Raw genomic sequence first — 13998 nt, 5'->3', positions numbered from 1 at the left:
TTTGACACCATGTGTGTGGGTGAGGGTTCTACTGAGGTAAACTGGACATGGTGATGTGGTGTATGTAGGTACGGGGTTGCCATAGGTGTGTTTGTATAGTGTGTGGGTATGCATGCACACATATCTGCCATGTGGTTGTCCTACACAGGTGTTTATCAACAGCTGCAGACCACACCTGGCAGGGTGTGCAGTTCACTGCCTCCAGCCATGGACATGTGGACTGTGCCTGACAAATGTACACTGATACCAGGTATTTCCTGGGACTGGCCAGGACCACATGATCGTGGCATGGTGTGGTGTGAACAGCACCCCCCCACAGTGCCGGGGCTGGTACTGGCACTACAGGTGCTGCTTGATGTCCTAGCACATCCACGTTGACTGCCAGCTGTTGGTGTTGCTGGCCTATTTCCAAGTGGCTGCCACTGCACTACCACCACACGTTGAAGCACGGACAGACCACAGTCGATGAGGGCCATCATCTCACCAGACTATCTATCCATGAACTCAATGCACCAATGGCACCAGCCAGTTCATGGGTGTTGTCACTTGCAGATGTGAGAGCAGCCCTCTGCAGCCTCAGGCCCTGTCTGGTGTAATGTTCTATTTGTGTCTGCACCACCATGACAGCCTGAAACATGTGCCTGCTGGTACTAGCTGTGTCGCCTTTGCCAGGGGCATGATGTCCAGCGGCCCTACCACAAGCACCCTGATACATCTGCCTATGTGGTGCCCTGCTGGACATCCAGCTATGCCTGGTGCAACCAGACACAGTAGGCATGGTTACCACACTTTTCTGTGCACTGCCACCAAATGACAGCTGTCCATCCGCTACGGCCACTGGTGATGGGGTATGTATAGGCACTGAAACTGTCTGCGGGGTTGGGGTGGTTAAAAGGGGGGTGTCAAATGGTGCTGTTTCAGTGACCTGACAACTCCACCTGTGCCTCAACAGTACTATCATCATATTCGGTGTCTGTACACCAACATCAGATGGCATGCAGGAGGGACCCTGACCCACCTCACCATCTGTGGGGGAAAACAATAAATGCACTTTAAAACCTGTACAGCATTGCCTAACAGTACACACACACACACACACACACACACACACACACACACACACACACACACACACACACACACACACACACACACACACACACACACCACTGTAATACCTACCTGTCTGTGACTTTACAGACAGTCCCACGTATATTTCCATGTGTTCCCCATCCTGCATCACACTTGGTAACATACACACACTGATACCTCTCCTTAACATATCAGTCCTTTAATTGCCTAGACAAGTGATCACAACACAAGACCTGTTACTACATTACCTGCCTGACCTGTGCGTAGTAGTTTTAGATGACCTCATTGCTGTCATTCAATGTTCACCCTGTGTATGTCCAGACACCATGAACATGGCTCCTATATGTGTGGGCTACTATGTTCACTCCTTAATATCATGCACTGGTGTGTCATGTGTATCTATTGCTCAGCACATCCCAGATATGCTGCTCAATCAGCCTATCAGGTGACAACTGTAATATATGGATATACTCCCTGGTGTTGACTAGTACTTCCCTAATGCATCTGTAGTGCTGCATAAATGTTTTGTCAGTCACCTCTCTGCTGAATGCGATATTAAGGGTATACCTGGTGTCTACCTTCCCTCTGAATGCCTGTTCCATGCTACAGTCCTTATTATACTATCAGCTGTCCTGTGATTACATACGTGACAAGTATTCCTGGTGTGTAATGTGGCTGTCCATGTCCATGTACGGCACGATCCCAAAGGGAGGTACTGCTGTATGGAAAACCGCACAATCACACATGTGCATACATGGCCACCCACACAAACACACACAAATCCACACATGCATCCTACATGCATCAGCCTCCATTCACTTCACCAGAGTGACCCTACAGACAAACTACCTACCCACCAGGATGCACACACACACACATACAGGTGAGGCTGCACAATGATAATACACACGGTCCTCCTATTACCCATCTGTCAACATACATAACATATGGTACACAACAGCATGCAGTGCAGCTATAGTCAATCCATTCTAGCAACAGTATGCATGTGTGTGATGCATGTGCTGTGTCACTAGGTGACGCCCCTTCCCCTGGATACCACTGCACCCATGTACACAGTATTGCTGTGCACATGTTCTGCACCCTGCCATGTACTGTACACCATAGCTCACAGGTATACAACCCATTGCTGAATGTGTAGTACTTTGTTGGTTATGTCAGCTTTAATGCTCACAGCCCCTATGTTTTTCAGCAGCACATACCTTGGATGATATGTGGATAGATATCATTTGTGAATGCCTGATGTCCGATTTACAGCTTTCAACATCAGTGGACCATGCATGACCAATCCAATACTCTTACACTGACAACCATTAGAGCATACCATGGCTATGAGGGGTGTACACACCATTATTGATATGACACACCCATCCTTGATCTGCCATGGGACCACATCACTGCATATCTTAACAGTGCATGAGCCCGACATGTGACATATGTCCTGTACTTTCACATGCAGTGTCTACGGAATGTGTTAGGTGTGCGGATGCTGACTGCGATGCATACACTCCATGTGGGCATATGTGTGCACACCCTTATCATGACGGTTTGTTGCACCTATCGTTATGTGTACTACAGCAGTCACTACTCCTGGTAAGGATATACTAGTGTGGGCCATCTGCATTTGCCAGTGTATGTTCAGTCTGCCCTACACATGTCCCTCTAATCTGCATGATTGCAAGGTCTACTCATGTGCATATCCCTTGGTGTTCACACACTGCTGACACTATTGCTGTGGTGCTAGGTTTATGTCTGCCACAGTTCCTGAACCTGAATATGTGCAGACACAGCCATTCTTAGCATCCTTAGGATCCCTGCTACAGTGCACTGGTGTGTGCCATGCTGACACCCCCCTCCTTCAGCCTTTTTGCAGATGCATGACAAGTAAGCCCTACACGTGTGTCACTTTGCAGTGTCCCATACACTGAACACCACATGTTACAGCCTAGTCCCAGCTGATAATGTGGACCACAGTAATGCCTTATGCCATAGTGCAACTCTACAACAGTTTCCATTGTCCTACAGGTATATACACTGATGTTGTACTGTATATGGGTGTTGTTCCAAACATGTCCCTACTGTAGGCCATGTCTCCCAACATTATGTTACTCCATGTGGACACATATAGCAGTGACAAGATGTTAGTTATCTTGCAGGTGTCTGACATAGCCTTACAATACCCCATCATGGTCACCACTGTGATGCGATGCATTTAACAGCAACAATATGTGCACATGTACAGCATGCATTCTGGGTAGGTGTGTTAGATGTGTGCATGGAATATACCATCACCATTACATGCCCGGTGTATTGGCAAGCATCTACATAAACCATACTCACAAACTACAGGCTGCTGCCTTGTGGTGTACTGGAGGGACCTACATAAGAGGGTGAGAGATACAAAATCAGTGACCACACCTGTGGCATTGCTACAGAGTAGGTGCAGCATTACAATACATCAACAGTACATGTCCACAATACTACCATATATACACATTTGTTTATCAATACTATGCAGCAACAAAATATATCTATGACATGTCACATATGCATGCTCTACCTGTACCTATGTGGATGTATACACAACAGTGATCTACTGATGTGCCCTGTGGCCTTACCTGCATGCTTCTCGGCCAGTGTGTGGGTGGCACCCACCTCCACAAAGGTGTCCGGTGGTTTGGAGTCTATGTGGATGGGCAGGTGCCACGAGGCTGGCTAGGAGCTCCTCCACATGTGTCAGGGGGATAGATGGCATGGCTCCCCCACTGTGGTGAGGTGATCCCCGGGACTGCAGCAGCACTCTGACAGGTATTGGGAAGCAGATCAGAACAATGAAGCTGACCTGCTCATAACTCCGGTTGTGCAGTCCGACATCATTGATCCTGTGGACTATTTAATTCCACAGGCCAATCCACTCCTGCTGATCATGAGTGGCCCAGCCAAACAAGACTGCATAGTGCTACATGAGATCATTCACCAGAATGTCATTTTCAGCTGCTGTGTATGCTGGCAGCCTCCCAGGGGCCATCGTGCCTGAAAGACATAAAGATGGACACAGGTGTGAACAAGTCATGCAACAAGGTTACCACAGTTGTTAATACACATCACTGACACCCCCCCACCATATCGGTGACAACAAAGTGTGCACACAACTCAATAGGTATGGCTACAGCATACTTACCAGTGGGGCAGATATTGTACTGTACCACGCTTTGTGCAATGTGTTTGTAACCATGTTCCTTGTATGGACACAATCATTGCTGGCCTGTTACAGGTTATTCACCTGCATGCCTTGTCAGGGCTACAATGGTTCCATATATGCCTGTGGTATGCTTGCTATGTGTTTGCTGCACAGCTGACATTCTGTGTTATTGAGGTTATTTATGCATGCTGTTGGACATGTTCCGGGATTGTGTAAACTATTACTAGTGACATATGTTCTATAAGATGTGACACAATAGCATGTATATGTACTATTGGCCAGCAGAACCACCTCTCCAAACTCATCTGCCCATGTTACTAGGCCACATCACATGTGTGACCACCCTGGGGCCTCCTCATGTACTGGTCCAGCAATACCATCAGGTGGAGCCAACTCAGGGGATGTTGTTCCCCCCCAAGGACATACACAGACATGTTCCTGTCCCCTGTGGTCAGGTTCAGGTTCTGTTCCATAACGGGCTCCACTGACACATGGGGGATTTGCTACATCACCTTGAGGCACCCAGTACACATTCACAGTGCCCACATGCTCCTCCTGCTCAGCCTCCAGGCCAGAGACGTGGACTGTTGTAAGTAACAGTTAGTGGGAGGCTTGTTCCCATTGTGTCCATATTGGGGCCCATGGGGGGGTCCACATCACAGACCACACACACCATCCAGGTTGTTTACCCACCACATGTGTCACATACCACCCCTGTGGGCTGTCCTCCATATCTACCAACCCTGACCACCTCCACAACTATACCTGCCATACTTCCCCATATTCCCATTCCATACTTCACAGACAAGGGCAATGTGGTCCCAGCAAGGGGTTCCCATGTGACATACCCATCCATGTTGCACACACTGACAGCTGCAGATATCTGTGTGTATTGCTATGTGTGTTGTTTCCTCGCACATAGCATGCAGCACTGTATTGGTTATACAGGGGGCATGTATTTACATGCATATATGTTTGTGTGTGTGTTTGCATATATGTAGACGTGCATATAGGTATATATCTATATATGTGTAGATATATATGATGGATATATGTGTTCATATATATATCTACATATGGGTATCTGTATATTTGTGGACATATATGTATGTATATATATATAGGTTTACATATGCTTACCTATATGTGTGGTACATTCAGACATCAGGTCCACAGTCTCACAACACCTTCCTGCACAGCTGCACTGTTCTACCTTCCTACAACATAGACAGGTGCCACATATGTACACAGCTTGGCATTAGGGAGGCATATGTAGGGCTAGATTACAGGTAACCCTAATTCACACCTATGGCATTCCTACATGCTACAATACAGGTTAACCTGAGTATCCTGCAAGAGGTGGGCTGTGGAACCCACGTGTCCATCATTATGGCATTACTTCCCCCACCAGCTATTGGCCACAGTAATATACATACTTCCCATTACACAACACACACTGTGATGGCTTACATCTTATCAATCAGTGCTGCTCTGCACAGTTGACAGGTATGGCTCACTACCCACAAGGATGGACTCTATTGTCCTTAGTTATTCAGCTGAGCATCATTAAAACAACAACACCTGAAGGCACATATAAATCATTCCACATCATCTATCCCATTAGTATGGACCAAGTTCTATTACATGCATATATACTTCACATACCTGTTCTGGGAATGAAGTCTCTTCTGAATGTCTCTTCTGGATGTGTTGCTTGATGTTTTTTTTTTTTTTTTTTTTTTTTGTGCCTTACATGCACTCTCTCTCTCTCTCTCTCTCCAGTAAATGGAATGAGCAGCTTTGCTTAGATTGCAGCACAGATTTTGTAGGTGATACACATGATCAGGTGATGGCTTCTACACCAATAAGTGTCCTCCACTTCCTACCTGCATGTAGCATGCTGTGTAGTACTTCCAATTACCACTGTCATGGCAACCAACTACTATAAATCCCTACATCATGTGGGCATGGTCCCTTTACCTTTCTTGTATGATGGACATCCTTTCTGTGTGTGGGCAGCTGTGTTACAGAGAGCATGTAGCACTACCTTTTACAAGAGAACCTGCCCACTCAGGCCAGCTGCATATTTGTAGGAGGTTACAGAACTATAGACAGAGTGAGTAGTGTTGTTGTATGCATTTTATAGCACCGGTGTTACAGGGTTTGTGTGTACATACTAGTTTAACTTGGAATGCAGTCTGTCTGCATAGCTCTCGACTATGGGCCTATCCACATGATGGCCAGAGGTGTGCCTGTTATGTTTTGTCTGTCCACCACACAGGTCTTGTGTCAGATATATCAGTGGCAGTGTGTGTGTTGAATGCTATCCGTACATGGCTACATCCATTTCTGTTTCTAACTTCATATTCCTGGCTAAGGGTATGTTGCAGACTATTCTGTAACACCAGCAATGTGCTTAGTGTATGACAACAGTTTTACACATATGGGCCTGTGTTCCAGCCTCTGTCTTCCACCTACATACCAGGCTTTGTACATATGACATGCTGTCAGGGGTTGTTATGTAGTGGGCTGTGAGTATGTCATGCTGCCATTCCTGCCATCAGTCCACTGCTGTTGTGCCCCCCATACATATTGTGGGGTTGGATCCATATATGTGTGGGCTTGACCTACACAATACATCTGTGCCATTATGCACTCCAGAGGCCAGTGTATGTAACAGTGGTATATGGCCCTGTATGTCAGTCTATGCGGGGGGGGGTGCACCATAACTAACCTAGGCTGTTACAACATGTGGGGTTTCAGGGGTAAGCTGCCTGAAGTTATATTGATGTACATTACCTTACAGTTCACCTTGTGTAAATGTAGGCCATACAGAATGTTTTGTTTGTCAGTGTGATTGTGATGGTGTCAGTTATGCCTTGTTATGTAACATATACATCCCATTGTGTTAGCTGAGGTCTTTACCCCCTAGGGATTGTGTACAGAGTGTAGACAGAGGCTTTTGGACTATGCATCTGCATTACTTACTGTTGATTGTTATCCTGTGGCACAGTCTGTCTTGACTGTTGTACTACTTGAAGGGCTTGGCATGCACAGCAACATATGTAAACCTTTCCAGAATACTGTATTAATTTATCTGTTTGACAGCTGCATCAATCTGTTTATATGTATGTCAGAGCTATATGACATTGCATACACAACTGTAATAGTACACAAATAAAGCTTTCCCATGTATGCAAACCTGTGTGTGGTACTATATTGTTTGATCTCTCGTGGGTAAATGTTTCAGGCAACAGTTGTCATTTGTATAGGTGTCTCATACAGTGTCCAGTTGGTAAGGTGGCAACTGTAGGCATAGTGGCTGTTCTGTATTGTGTGCACCCTCTACATATGTATTTTCCTATACATATCTGTGTTTGTGTATGTGTAGTTACATATATATATATATATATATATATATATATATATATATATATATATATATATATATATATATATATATATATGTGTGTGTGTGTGTGTGTGTGTATTTGCATATATGTGTCTGTGTACATGTATCTTAGGAATGTTGATTGCGTCCACATTGTACATTCCCTATGGTAGACAGACTGTACTGCATGATATGTTACTGATTCCATCCTGACATCATACAGGTGGGATGAAGTATTGTTAACATCTTGTACCCATGTTGTGTCAGGTCCTGGTTATGGGATTTGCAATAGTTGGTATTGTATTGCAGGGCAGATGTGTTTGGCTGTGGGAGGGTATCTATATGTACCAGACCTATGTTGCCTGGGCTCCCTCACCCCAATTAACGGTGCATGTGGACATATATGTTTTTGTTATGTTCTCTTTTATATCTATAGATATATGTCTGTATATACATATATAGTTATGCTTATATATATATATATATATATATATATATATATATATGTATATATATATATATATATATATATATATGTATATATATATATATATGTGTGTGTGTATATATATATATATATATATGTATGTATATATATATATATATATATATATATATATATATATATATATATATATATATATATATATATATATATATAAAAATATATATATATATATATATATAAATATATATATATATATATATATATATATATATATATATATATATATATATATATACACACATACATCTACATATATAGATATTTATATATCTATTTAGATATACATGCACACACGTACATCTACATGTTTAAATACATTTCCTGCACTGTTGAAGGACTGTGCTGGATGGTATGTTTGTGAAAACATCAGTTATGTATATCTCTCATGGCTTAGTGGTAAATCACTTTGGCTATAGTGTGCAGGATCCTGGGTTTGAGCCATCCAGAGGCTGTTTATTTTGTTTCTGGGCAGAACAAGGGCTGTTGGATACAGAGTGATTAAGGCACTTTTAAGCAATTGCAAGCAGGTTTGCATGGGTTTGTATGGAGGTAAGCAGTGCTATCTTCTGGTTATACTCAGTTAGCTGCTAAATTGCTTAACCTGTGTAGGCATTGCTTACCACTGCGCAAACAAGCTTAAACCCGCTTACTGCTGCTTAAAAGTGCTTACTCCTGCTTCCCCCCCTTGCTAATTTCTTTAAAATAAAAGAAAAAAGGGTTGATAGGAAAGTGGTGAAAAAGGGGCTGACCATGAGAAAGATGGCTAGGGATGTGCAGAAGGGTGTAGGGAAGGTCCATAGCTGCCCATTTCTTCTACAGCAACAGCTGTGCATATACACTAAATTTGGAGGTAGATTTGGACACTCAGACACTTCAGGTAAAAAACGCACTCTCCAACGCTAAGAATACAGCATCCATGGGACCAGATGACATCCCAGGCTGTGTACTACATGAACTACAAAAATAAACTGGCACCTCACCTAAGTGTCATGTTTAATCACAGCCTCACCTCAGGCTTTGTGCCCAATGAGTGGTGCACAGCTACAGTTATCCCACTCCACAAGGGGGGATCCACCTTTTATCCCAGGAAATATCGTCCCATCAGTCTGACCAGTCTGATCTGCAAAGCCATGGAACACATTATCATGGAACTTATAAACAAAGACATTGGCAACCTTCAAACACTGGACCCCTCCCAGTTTGGTTTTGTAAAGGGCTGATCTTGTCCCCTCAACCTGATTGGCTTCTTCAAATCAGTATCCAGAGCCGTGGATGAGGGCAAAGTGGTCTACACAGCTTATCTGGACCTCACCAAGGCCCTCAACACCATTCCCCACTCTGGAATCATAGATAAACTTACTAAGCTGGGCATTAATCCCTACATCACTCAATGGGTTGCCAACTGGCTTACTGACAGAACCCACACTGTAAAAGTAGCCAACTCAAAATCCAGCTCCAAACAAGTGACAAGTGAAGTACCTCAGGGTTCAGTCCTGGCACTGGTCTTGTTTGGCATCTACTTCTCTGATGTACAGGCCAGCACTAAGGGACTCTGAATAACAAAGTTTGCAGATGACTGTAAACTGGGAGCCATTATTGAATCCCCAAATGATGTGGGTATTCTACAAAAGGGCCTTACAGAAACAGATGCTTAGTGCCAGAGCCATGGGCTCAAGCTCAATGCCAAGAAATGTATAGTTATCCCCTTTGGGAAAAAACATGTACCCATGAATTACCACATAAGTGGCAGTACACTATACACCGACAGTGTGATAAGGGACTTAGGGATACAGGTGGACAGTGGTCTCACTTTCGATAACCACATTGCCACAACAGTCAGGAAATCCTTTTATGTGGCACACCTCATCATTAAGGGCTTTTCATCCATAAAAAATGAGGTCATTGTCCCACTGTACTCATCCCTCATTAGACCCATTATAGAGTACAACTCCCCATTTGGTATGCACCTCACAAGACATCTGCAACAACTGGAAAGGCCACAGAAATACCTCACTAAAAGAATCACAAGCCTAAAGCAGATACCCTATGCCGACCGTCTAAAAAAACTCCAGCTATACTCTGCCGCATATCGCCTACTCAGAGGTGATCTCTGCTTAACATACAAGGCCATGTCAAACCCAGAGCTGCTGGACATGCTACACCTAAAGAAATCCTAATCCCTCAGAGCTACACACTCCAGGGATCTAAACCTGGTCATCACAATGAACAAAACATGCTGGAGGGATAGGTTCGTGATGCAGAAGCTGGCCATACATGTCAAGTTGAGCACCTCTTTGGCACTCTTCAAAAAACACCTTGATGATTGGATGGGAGATAGAAAATTCACCCCAGGGATCATGTCAATCACCATGTTAGACATTATCATGGAACTTATAAACAAAGAAGTAATAGCCAGGAAATTGTTATGGCTATGCTTGTATAGGCACTAGGGCCGATAGCCTAGAACCAACCTATGAACCTATGAGAGAAGGGTGAGGGCAACAATAATATGCTGTGCTGCCAATTAGACCAGATTACGTGTCCAGTGGACACATGTGTGAAATGGACAGCTATGTATGGGGCGAGATTTTTTTTTTGGAAACCAATTGCCCTTTTTTTTTTTTTTTCAGGTGAGAGTAGCATGTTCGGGAGGGATAGTAGGTGTATTTGTGGAGGTTGGTTGGGTAGGTTAACAGATGAGACAAACAAGACGCATACAAGGTCAGTATATGACACATGTGCAGGTTAAACACCTTGATGGGGAGGGGTGTTGGGAAATCAGAAGCCCATGAGTCCACTAGTGGAAACAGTGGGACTGAGATCCCGACCCGTGGGCAGTCACCACTGCACCTTTACAGCCCCGAAGGTGGCTGCACTGGTGGCTGAGTCGGTGAGCCAGGCCAACCCTCTAGTTGTGACACATGACCCTTGAGCTAGCGTAGAAGATCTCCAAAGTGATGATTGCACTCTCCACTTACCATGACCCATACCTGGTGACAGGTGACAGCTTCCTGTCCACGCCCACTCATGGGGGGGTGAGACCCATCCCCTGAGGCAGTTCCACCTGAATGTGGTGCACGACCGATAGACAAGGAGGTCCCAGGTTGGGCCCCAGACGTGTTGGTGCCAGGTGCCATGGCCAGCTGAGGTGGGACAGGTGGGTCCACTGGGACCCACATTCATATACGTGCTATTGTGTGTATGGTGTATCAACATATGTGGGTTAGTAATAGTCAACACATTCTAGGGTTAGGTATAACAGCATGCATAGATATTCCCATTAACCCAGACCCCAGATATGGAACAGTTGCATAGCAAACAGAACACATGCATATATGGGACCACAGTGATAATAACAACAGCATGCAGTTACATTGATGGCACCATGCCACCAATGTTGGAGTATTTCAACATAGCACATGCATAGAAACAGATTTAAATAATTATCAACTGATAGGACATATGTCCCAACATAACAATGGAGTCATCACGTATCAGTTGATGTGGGTATATAGTGTATTGTTGGAGATACGGTGGGGTGGGAGAGAAAGATGTCAATTAACAACTAGTATATTCCTGTAGTTCACATTACTTTCCTAGTCAGTGCTGTTATCTGTACCTTACAAGTATTACTACACTACCTTATTGCCTTAGTTTGGACAGTGATATGGCTGTCGACATCCTTATACATGAACTGGTTTTGCCTGCAGTATACACCTTTTACCTGGTATTCCTCTGGAGGAATTGTTTATTAACACTAACTGTTTCTACACATACTCCCAGATTCCAGGTTGATGTTATGCATATACCTGTCCATCTCTTTTTGCACAGACTCTGGCCATGCCTTAACCACATGCAGGTGAACCGGGACATATGTAGACTATTGCACTCGTCAACTTTTAGTGACTTACAACACTCTTATATAAGATTTCCTACACAGTTATATTATGTAGCACAGTGTGGGTGACAGTGATCAGTGACACCTTATTATTCAGAGCAACTGCAATACTCACAATTCCATACAATACCAGAGTAAATAGTACCAGTACAGGGTATCAAGCTTTTATTTCTCTGCACAGTGTTCATATCCGACATACCTGTGGGAGCAATGTTTGTTAGCTCTACCTGAACATTGCCACACAAAGTACCAGATTTCACATTAGTATTTTGCACATACATCTCACTCAGTTACTGTACACACTCTGGTCACCACATGACAACATGGGGGTGTAGATAGGACATACTTGGCTTATTATTCTCATAACAGTTTGAGGAGTTATTAGAGTGACAGGTTTGTTCTTATAGATGCGTGACAATCAGTTGTATTTCTTGTTTGCTGCCTATACGTCTGGGATCATCCCACTGATTTCCCTGGGGGACAGAGTGACAGACAGTAGATATGGGCCAATTTACTGGACATTCCAGACATATCTGTATGGTTGTGGAGTATGATTCTGTATGCAGACTACTACCACTCCCAGGATTCAAACCATGGCTGTGTGTGCTAAAAATACAACAATTCACGTCTCAGTTGCGTGTGCTATTCGGATTTTGATGTCTGTCTTTTCACTGTTTTCTGTTTATGTCTCTCTCAGTTGTACTAAAGGACCTCTGGGGATTACACCAGTCATATACAGACATTCCTACACATTCTATTTATGTTGCACAGTGTGGGTAACACTGCTTAATACAACAGTACTATTAAGTGATTGCAAATCTGCATTAATATATGATACCAGAGTACTTACATGCAGTCCATCAGTTAGACCTTTATTGTTATGCTATTATGCTTTTATTTACATACAACTTATATGAGACTCTTCCTGCCATATTCTCCGGAGTATGCAGTACTTACTTTAAACAATACAGGTTTTATACTGGAAATTAACTTACTAATGCTTTTAGATTTATTTCCTATGACAGTACATGAAAGAGTATTACTAACCTGCCTCGCATTGCAACCTCTGCAGGTGACATCCATGGGCCTCCTGGTTCGTGGCCCGCTCACTTGCCACTGTGAAGGACATAAGAGGAATATTTAGCCATACCTATCCATAATATACATGTGCTGGAAATTATAAAAAAGGTAGTGGAGTGATACTTACACATAGCTGGGACAACCCCTGCCATCCCAGCCTCTTGGATCCACTGATCCAAGAGATCCCCCTTACGTCGCTTCAGGTTGGCATAGTGATACCTGACCTACTCCCCAATTCAGGGTATGCCAGTGGCACTGGTGAGGTCACAGGCGAGATGGACCCAGGCTTCTGCCTTTTATTGGGAACTCTGGCACTGGCCCTGCAGCAGTCTCTGCTCATGGTCTTTGACAAAGAGTCCTGCCATGACTCTGGACTCCTGGATGCCCCAGTGCTGTGCCGGAATGTGCACTCCCTCTTCCCTTTCTGACATGGTGCCTATAAGGGGAAGCTACAACTAGTTATAAGATGTATTCCCGCCTGTTGGCTTTAAGTAGGCTGAATTCCCACACTTTGCCATTACACTGGCCGGTTTTAAAATGGCTAAGCTATGAGCAAACCTGCTTACCTAAGGTTGCCATTGTTTAAAGGGGTATACCACTGGGCAAATTGATTTAGCTGGTGTACACATTGCTTACATCAACTAAGCTGGCCTCTGCAATGCTTAGCATTGCTTAATATTTACTTTGCATTAGATTTTTTTTTGCATTGATTTATTATTCATTACATCATGTGTGTGTATATATATATATATATATATATATATATATATGTCTGGATATATATATATATATATATGTCTGGTATCCAT

The sequence above is a fragment of the Protopterus annectens genome, chromosome 5.part0 (assembly GCF_019279795.1).
Source record: "Protopterus annectens isolate FY-2018-M chromosome 5.part0, PAN1.0, whole genome shotgun sequence".
NCBI lineage: Eukaryota > Metazoa > Chordata > Ceratodontiformes > Protopteridae > Protopterus > Protopterus annectens.
Note: the sequence above shows the minus strand (reverse complement) of the source record.